The following is an 8,351-nucleotide window of genomic DNA, read 5'->3' on the forward strand; positions in this document are numbered from 1 at the left end:
AGCTTAACTGTATCGCCAGTAAGGAACTAGCTATAGAGGGAACACTTTAGGGGATGAAAATGTGAAAAACATTTATTAAGAATCACTGTAAGACAATAGGTAAATTAGCTTCAACAGTTTTGCTCGACTGCAGCAGAGATACCAGCAGGACGATCATTAACATCCGGCGAGCATTGATTACAATATTTTTATTTGCTCACGCTTTTATTTAAGGATTTATGTTTGACACACAGGTTGCAGGATTTCATTTCGATTACTACGGCTTGCTCTTTTGAGTCTGTCCTGTTCAGGCAGACCGCTCCAGGAGTTTACCCCGACACTGGACGAGATGCGAGAAAAAAATAAAAAAAATAAGAAAACTGGCGTGAATGTGAAATGAGCCCGAGCTGTGACTGACAGGCAGACTGGACTGACTGTCTGTGAGCGAGATCTCTTTCCTCGAATACATCAGCGATGAACGTAACCACCCGGCGGCAGTAATTCCTAAGCAGCCATCCCACACTCCCACTGGCTAATTCAGCATCGTTCCGGAGGCTCCAACCGCCCCTTCCCTGCCCCACCCGCCGGCGCTGAGCCCTCCCCTCTGGGCTTACAGTAAGTGCTCTAACTTCTCACTGATAAAAGAGAGAGAGACGAGAGGAGAATAGGGAGGAGAAGAATGAGAGAGAGAGAGAGAGAGAGAGCACGAGAGAGATGCGCACTTTTAATTAATCTGCTATAACCAGGGGAAAGAGGGGGAGAAAGTGGGGAGGATATGTGGCATCTTCACCCCCTCAGACACTACCCCCCTCCTTTATACAAGCTCATTAGAAAATCCTAGCCAGGCCGGCGAACCGCTCCCCGCTGAGAGGACTATTCAAGGCCACCCCCCTGTAAATGTGCTAGACTCTACTGGCTCCCCTGGGCCTTGACCCCAGACACTGGGGGAGAGAGAGGGAGAGAGGACGGTGACAGGGTGACGAAGAGGAGGAAGGTGCAGAGAGAGAGGGCACAAAGGAGCAGAAGAATAATAAAGAGGGAAATGGCAGAGAAAGGAGGGGAGGAGGTAAAGGAGGGAAGGAGGAAAGAGAGGTAAGGAGGTAAAGGAGGGAGGTTCTAAGGAGATAGAGGGATAAGAAACAGGAACCAGCAGTGAGGGAGGTGTAGAAGGAAGTGGTTTTTGGATTAAATCTCATCAAAAGATCGTTGACCCGACTCCAATGATCAATACAACTGATTCACCTTCATTCACTGTCAGATATAAACAAGATGGACCCCACATGGTTACTACCACAGCCTCAACACTGTAAAAAAAGAAAAAATCTGTAGGTTTACGAGGTTTTTCTCGTCTATTTTACAGGTTTTTTTCTGTATTTTTTTTAAAAAACATGAAAATATTAATAAAATTATAAAGATAACCTGTGAATTTACATGTCTAATCTAAAATACTAATAAATGAAAATATTTCACATAAAAAGATACAAAATATATATATAGTGTTCACCTGAATTTATAAGTAAAATGTATTTTAATTATAGGAAATTACCGTATTATTTTCTGTTATTTTACAGTATTTCTTTGATGCCGGAATATTACAGAGTTTTCCATGATTTTTCTTTTACAGTGAACATTTAATCGTTACTGAGGTAGGAAGAATGAATCCTTCGATTGATTTGAGACTGTTTCGTCATTATAGTCGTTTATTAAGTAAAAAGGACAAAACATTTTCCCCACAGTTGATATCGTTGTAATCGAGTATTTTTCTGCATTTCGGATTGTTGATCGGACAAAACAAGAAATCTGGATTTAAAGACATATTTAACCTTTACATTTTACGGAACCAAACAACTGATGAATCAAAGGAAGTCTCAGTTAGAGCCCCAATATTGACATTTCCTCCCTTTATGCTGTGAAACTGCTCATGTTTCACAGCGTGCAGTTTAATCTGTATTAATATGTCCTTATTGTTATTAAAGAGGACAAATGGACTGAGGTTTCTGATAAATGGGTGTTCAGCTGTGGATGGAGCTACTTCATTAACTAAAACAGAATCAATTTTTAGTCATCAGCATCACCAGTGATCAATGATGAAGAGGGGTCAGAGGTCAGGGCGACAGGGAACATCAGGAACCTGGTTTACCTTTGGGTATTTGCTGATACCGATATTAGCATTTAGACCATTACAGTTCTAATCTAGTTATGATATAATATATCATCATCTTCATCTTCATGCTATAGTGTTATTGTGAGCCTGTTAGCATTTTAGCATGTAGCTAAAAGCAGAGCGGTGCTTTAAGAGGCTGTGGACCCAGTTAACTGTCTGCAGCTTTATTGCAACTGTTCGTCTACAGCAGTGGTTCCCAACCCTTCTCTCCTCCTACCAACTGACTCACTGTTCAGCTGACACACTGAACACAATAACTGCAGGGAGTTTGTGTAAAACCAGTGATTTGGGTGAATTTTGAGCAGATTACTTCCTTTGAATATTGATCAGAGATTAGTTTTTTCTGATATTTAAGGACACTTTAATACAATTATTAGTCCCTTTTGCTCGGCCGTTGTTAGCTCTAAAGCAAGACCTTTATCAGTGTTTGTCAGAGAGTGACGGCTCTTTGGATACATTTTATGTTCAAAGTTTGTCTTAAAGAAAAATCAAAACTCTAAAAATAACATTTTTATTGAGTTTTCTTCCTAGAAATAAACACAATGCTGTCATACAGGCCTACTGTGTTTATTTTAAACGTTTTCTTACACCCCTTAAAACCAAAAAGCCCTGGCGACCTCCTGTGAAGCTTTGGCGACCCCCTAATAGGGGTCCCAACCTGCAGTTTGGGAACCACTGATCTACAGAATATATCAGCAGTTTTGATGAAGAGGTTTGTTATTCATATGATTTTGACAGATCTTAAATATTGATGATCATGAAGTTAACATTACTTGTATAAAGTTGCAAAGTGTTAAAAGTTAAATGTTTTTTGGAAACTACAACACGAAACCAATACAGATTTGTCTTTATATCCTTTGTACTTTTTTAGCCCGTATGGACGTAAAATAGGTCTTAAATTGCATTAATAATGGTCTTTAAATGCTCTGTGTAACCTGTTGAAACCCTGATATTAAGTTCTAACTTTACCTCCTGTTATTTGGTTTGTGGCTCAGAGTCTAAATTCTACATCAGCAGCACGTTTCCATCAACAGTGTCCTCGTTCTTTAGGATATTTCACACTGATCTTTCCATGGACAGATTTTAGTGGGACTCGCACATAAACTGGACCAAACTGAGTTTCTTTTTGTAGTTTTCCAAATATTTTCATTTCCAGTTCTTACTGAGAGACTCTGGAGGCTGCTCTCTCTCTCTCTCTCTCTCTGTCTGTCTCTCATTCTCACACTCTGCTGCATTAGAGCCACTCCTCCTCTCCATTTTATACATCTTATAATCGTGTTGGGTCTCTTCTCATTTACATTATCTGCTGTGTTTGCGCGTCTTCTTGACATTTTGCAGTCGTTTTGCTCGTTAGCGTCGAGGTGAGGCGTTCGTACCGACCTCGTGTTTTTTAATCTGGCTCTCTGCTGATTGCATCTGTTTGTTTGTTTTTAAATCAGCCTCCGTTTCCAATCAGTCAGCCCAGCACGGATAAACCGAGACAAAGCGATGTAAGGGAATAATTTCATTATTCGTACAATAATCCAATCAATAACATAACGAGAAGGAAGGATGAGACGGAGGGGAGGAATAATCTGCAAACTGTGGGGTTGAATGAAATTAGTTCTGCGATGAGCTCGGATGTAAATAAATGATGATAATAATCGGAGCTTCCAACTCGATTTTCCAGCTGGGGACTGGGTACACACACACACACACCGCTACAGCACAGCGCACACCTACAACAACACACACACACACACACACACCACACACACACACACACACAGTCTCCTTCAGCACAATTAAATCAGGCATAATCACACAACCCCCACACACCACCAACTATCGGTGCCCACTCATACTTTCCCAGACCACTAAAGTACACATATACCACACACACAACACACACACACACACAACACACACACACACACACACACACACCACACACACACACACACACACACAACAACCCTGTATGCGCAAACACACAATAGGACTCACACACCTCATTTGGTGAGAGAGGTGTGTCCATTTCAGGCTGCACGCAGTGCATTGGTGGGGCCGGTGGTGCAGCTTGGCAGGAGGAGACGCAGATTGCAGCCAAAAGAACTGATTGTGTTTTCTTCTCCTCTTGGACGGCTCCATCCAGCACTGGCCCAGTTCAGCGCCACACACGACACACACAACACACACACAGTACCTGGTACTGTGTATTCACAGGAGATTATATAGATGCGGCGTGTGCACAAACACACACAGGGATACAAACACACTCTGCTGCTGTATTTGTGGGGACATTCTTCTGTTAACCTCCAACCTTCAACGGACAACGAGGAGTTTCTAACTGCTTATCCAACAGTCTCAGTTTAATACTGAAGCCTCTGTACGACCTTCATAAACAAACCACCATCAGCCAGAAGTTTGGCTACTTCTACAGTAGTTATTATTAATGTCTGCCACCGGGCCGCCAGAAGCCCTCGTAGGGGCTTTAAAATGTAGGTGTGTAGGATTCAGGGCTGTTCCCGAATAAAGATTCTCCTAGTCAACTAGTCGTTGCACGTATATATACACAACATATATATCTATATTTTAAATACTAAACGGCAAATGTGGTAACGATTGGGAACGTGTGAGAACAACCAGCAAGGAGACACAGTGTAACGTCACTAACACTGTTCTAAAACAAATACTGGTGGACTTATCACTACCATGGATGATGGATAACGTTAACACTTATTAGTTACAATTAACTGGCTACGAACTCGGTCCTCTCCTGTCCCTGCCTGAACCGGCGGTATCTTCATCCTTTTTAGAGTCCTGGTTGGAGCCACTGTAAATAACCAGGCCTCTGTCAGTCCCAGAGGCTGTGAACGAGGGGTGAATCTTTATATAACTTAGCCGTTTCAATTACATTTAGGCTTAAAGTTGAGCATAATTAAGGACGTGGCTGCTTTGAGCGATATGTGGGTGTCGACAGAGGCGTCTGTTTTCAGTAACCAGGCTTCATTCTGTGACACACACAAACACACAGCGTATTTAGGGTTCAATACCGGAAGCTGAATGTCAATACAAGAGCTTTTCCAATTTAAGCACAAAATAAAGAGAAGAGGAGCCTGAATTTGACTCATCACACTACAGAAAGTCATGAAATAATAAATGTGCAGAATTTAAAAGTGAACACCAGATTATCCCTAAGGGGACATGCGGGTTGCATGTCTAAACCTGTTTTAATTTACAGCCACTGAACTACACAGTGAAGAGATGAGAGCTCAATTTATTTAAGTTCAAAAATAAAACACCCGTAGTTATAAATGAGTAATAGCTAACACCCAGAACAGTGTTTGCAGCCCCTCACTTACAGTAACAATCTGACCGCCTTTTATTCCAACTCAACAACGTCACTTTAATGTTTCTAGTGAAGGAAGTACCCTCAATTTGGGGGGATTTCCATCAGTTTCTCTGTGCTTATGAGATGACACACACACAGGCCATATTTAATAACCCACTAACCCATCCATGGCTGTTTGATGAGAGCTGTGACATTTCTCCAGATGGATGGGATTTCTGGGTCATTTAGCGCCCGGCTGCGCACTGCGGCGCCGGGTTCATCCTTCGCAGATATTTTGGGGACCGTGACTGGTCTTGTGAACAGAGATTAGCCATTGAACGGGGGGGGTCTCTCTCACCCTCACACACACACACACACACACACACACACACACTTTAATGGGAGATAGTGTGACAAAAGAGACATGCAGTGCAGCTTTCTGATGGAGGGAAAATGCTTGAGCCAAAAAGAACAAACAATAAAAGTATTTTATAGAAAGTGAGAGTGAGTTATAGGCCAGTGTTCACTATGTGTGTGTGTGTGTGTCAGAGGCTGGTGGCGTGACCAGAGGGGAGGATCACAGTGTTACACACCACTAATCACACAAATGGGGAGGATCACACGCTATTAACAAACACCTACACACACGCACACGCACACACACACACACACACACACACCCCAGAGCCATAAGGTCTGAGAGATCAAAGGGTTAACACGAGTATGATCTTTCTCACACACACACACACACACACACACGGCAGTCCCTCATACTACAAAGCCAGACCTCGTGGCGACAAAGTCACACTCCGTTTTCTAAAAAAAACTCTTAAAAATATTCAATCTCAGACAGACTCTGCTCTTAAATGATACCCACATCTTTCTCCCTCGCCCTTTAATGTCAAACTAGCAGCGCTACCTCTGCTGTCATTTATTGCAATACAGCAAAATGCACAGGCAGCAGTATGGATGAATTCACAGCATGGGTTGGGTCTAAACGCATCTCGAAGTGAACTTCAGGGGGGGCTCACAAATTTAAAAATAAAAATAAAAAGTACCAGGTACTAGAACTAATTGAAGGCTTTGATGTCTCCAACTTCATAAGCCATAATTAGGAAAAAGTTGTCTTCTGTTTTTCTCTTTAAAGGACAAAAACGCTGCACAGTTAGTTCACTGCACTGTTTACCATATTAGGCTGCTTTGTTGTTGTTACAGCACATTTTATAAGGTCTAAAAGTATATTTGATAGAGAAACTGATTGGACATAGAAATATAAACAGTAAAAGAGGGAGATGAATGGATGTCCAAAATACAGAGAACTAAGAACTTCACAGTAAAGAAAATATATGGGTTATTTTATTATAAGTGTGTAAGATTTTGTGGCATCTCGCTTCACTCGCTTTATTTTTCTCTTTGCTGTTTCTGTGTCTGACTTCCTGCCAGCGTGATCTGCTCTGTGCTCAGTTCTGAACTACAACGGTAGATTTTGGGGGAACAAAAACAAAACGATTCCTACATTCAGGTGATTATACACCAATAAAAACACACCTATGAATATTAGATTCTCCTAAATGTTGCACACTGGACCTTAAAATGGATAAGGGTCAATGAAAACCAAGTTAAGACTGAAAAGAGAAGTGTGGGAAGGAACATCTCCTACAGAGGTTTTACAAATACACACACTACACTGCCAAACCTTTGTGGACATCCGATCTATACTTTGGGCCTGGAGACGTTTTCATGGTTTGGGCTCGATGCTGCAGCACACGATGATATTTTAGACAACTATGTGCTTTAGACGTTGTGTTAACAGTTTCTGTTTGTCCATTCCAACATGTCACCTCCCCCCGGTGCTCAAAGGCAGATCCATTAAAGAAAAATGGTTTCTCGCCAGACCTGATCCCCCAAAATCAGGGTTGGATCTCTAAAGCTCTTATGGCTGAATGTAAACTCTTGAGCATTCAGCTCTCTCTTTTTTTATTACGTTTAAGAATCAGACTCCTTTAATCTGCCTCTTCACGTGTACCCAGAGAGGACTGAGGCGGTAATTCATCATTTCAACAAATGGGTTCAAACAGGTTCTCCATAGTGACATAGCAACAGCCGTAACCACGACCAGCACTTCCCACAAGCATCTGTTAAGTGCTGCCGTTAAAATATGAGGTGCCTGGTGGGAAACGCAACAAACTAAAACACCTCCATCTTTTCAGGTGCCATGGCAACAAAATGGTCTTTCGGGGCAGCTAAAGCCACAGGAGCTCCACTACACTTCTACCAGTGCTGTTAGCTGATCGTGAAATACTCACTATAATCACTGTCACTGGTTTCAATCTGCCTCCTCTGGATTATTAATGAAAACCTCCACAACAGTCCTCGACTCCATTCAGTCTGCAGGCCGCACGTAAGACAGCAATGATACCAGACGATAAAAAGTTCTGTTCTGTCTTGCTGAAATAAGATGTGAGCGACATATTCCTGACCTTTTAACTTGGTGAACTTGTTAGCCAACAGTTTCTCATTTACACATCCAGCAGTTAGACATACTGCAGCAAGTTTTTAACTGGTTATGAAACTGAATTTAATACTAATGCTGTCTCTATATGACCTACATAAACAAACAAGACCATCAGCAAGAAGGCTATTGTAGTTACTCTGTAGTTACTCTTAATGCCTGCCACCGGGTTGGATTCCCCTTGACATCAATTAAACGAGGCATTGGAAACGCTATAAACCCTATAAACAAAACAATATGGGAGATCATTGTAGGGGCTTTAAGGAGCAACATTATCATTCAGTTGGAGTTGTGTTTGTGTCACCCATTGTTTTGTGGAGAACCGTTTTAAAGCCTTGAATCTGGCCTTATGTTTGTCACCTAAAGCATACTCTGCTTTATGG

At 41.9% G+C, this 8,351-nt stretch overlaps 1 protein-coding gene across 1 annotated transcript in view; it reads right to left on the reverse strand.

Annotated features, from left to right (window-relative positions):
• Window positions 1–8,351, reverse strand: part of LOC118337238 (transcription factor IIIB 90 kDa subunit-like) — a 119,705-nt gene that overhangs the window by 16,469 nt on the left and 94,885 nt on the right. The window lies entirely within an intron of this gene.

Source organism: Morone saxatilis, unplaced genomic scaffold, assembly GCF_004916995.1.
Source record: "Morone saxatilis isolate NCDOM2014 unplaced genomic scaffold, NCSU_SB_2.0 Contig3, whole genome shotgun sequence".
Taxonomy (NCBI): Eukaryota; Metazoa; Chordata; class Actinopteri; family Moronidae; genus Morone; species Morone saxatilis.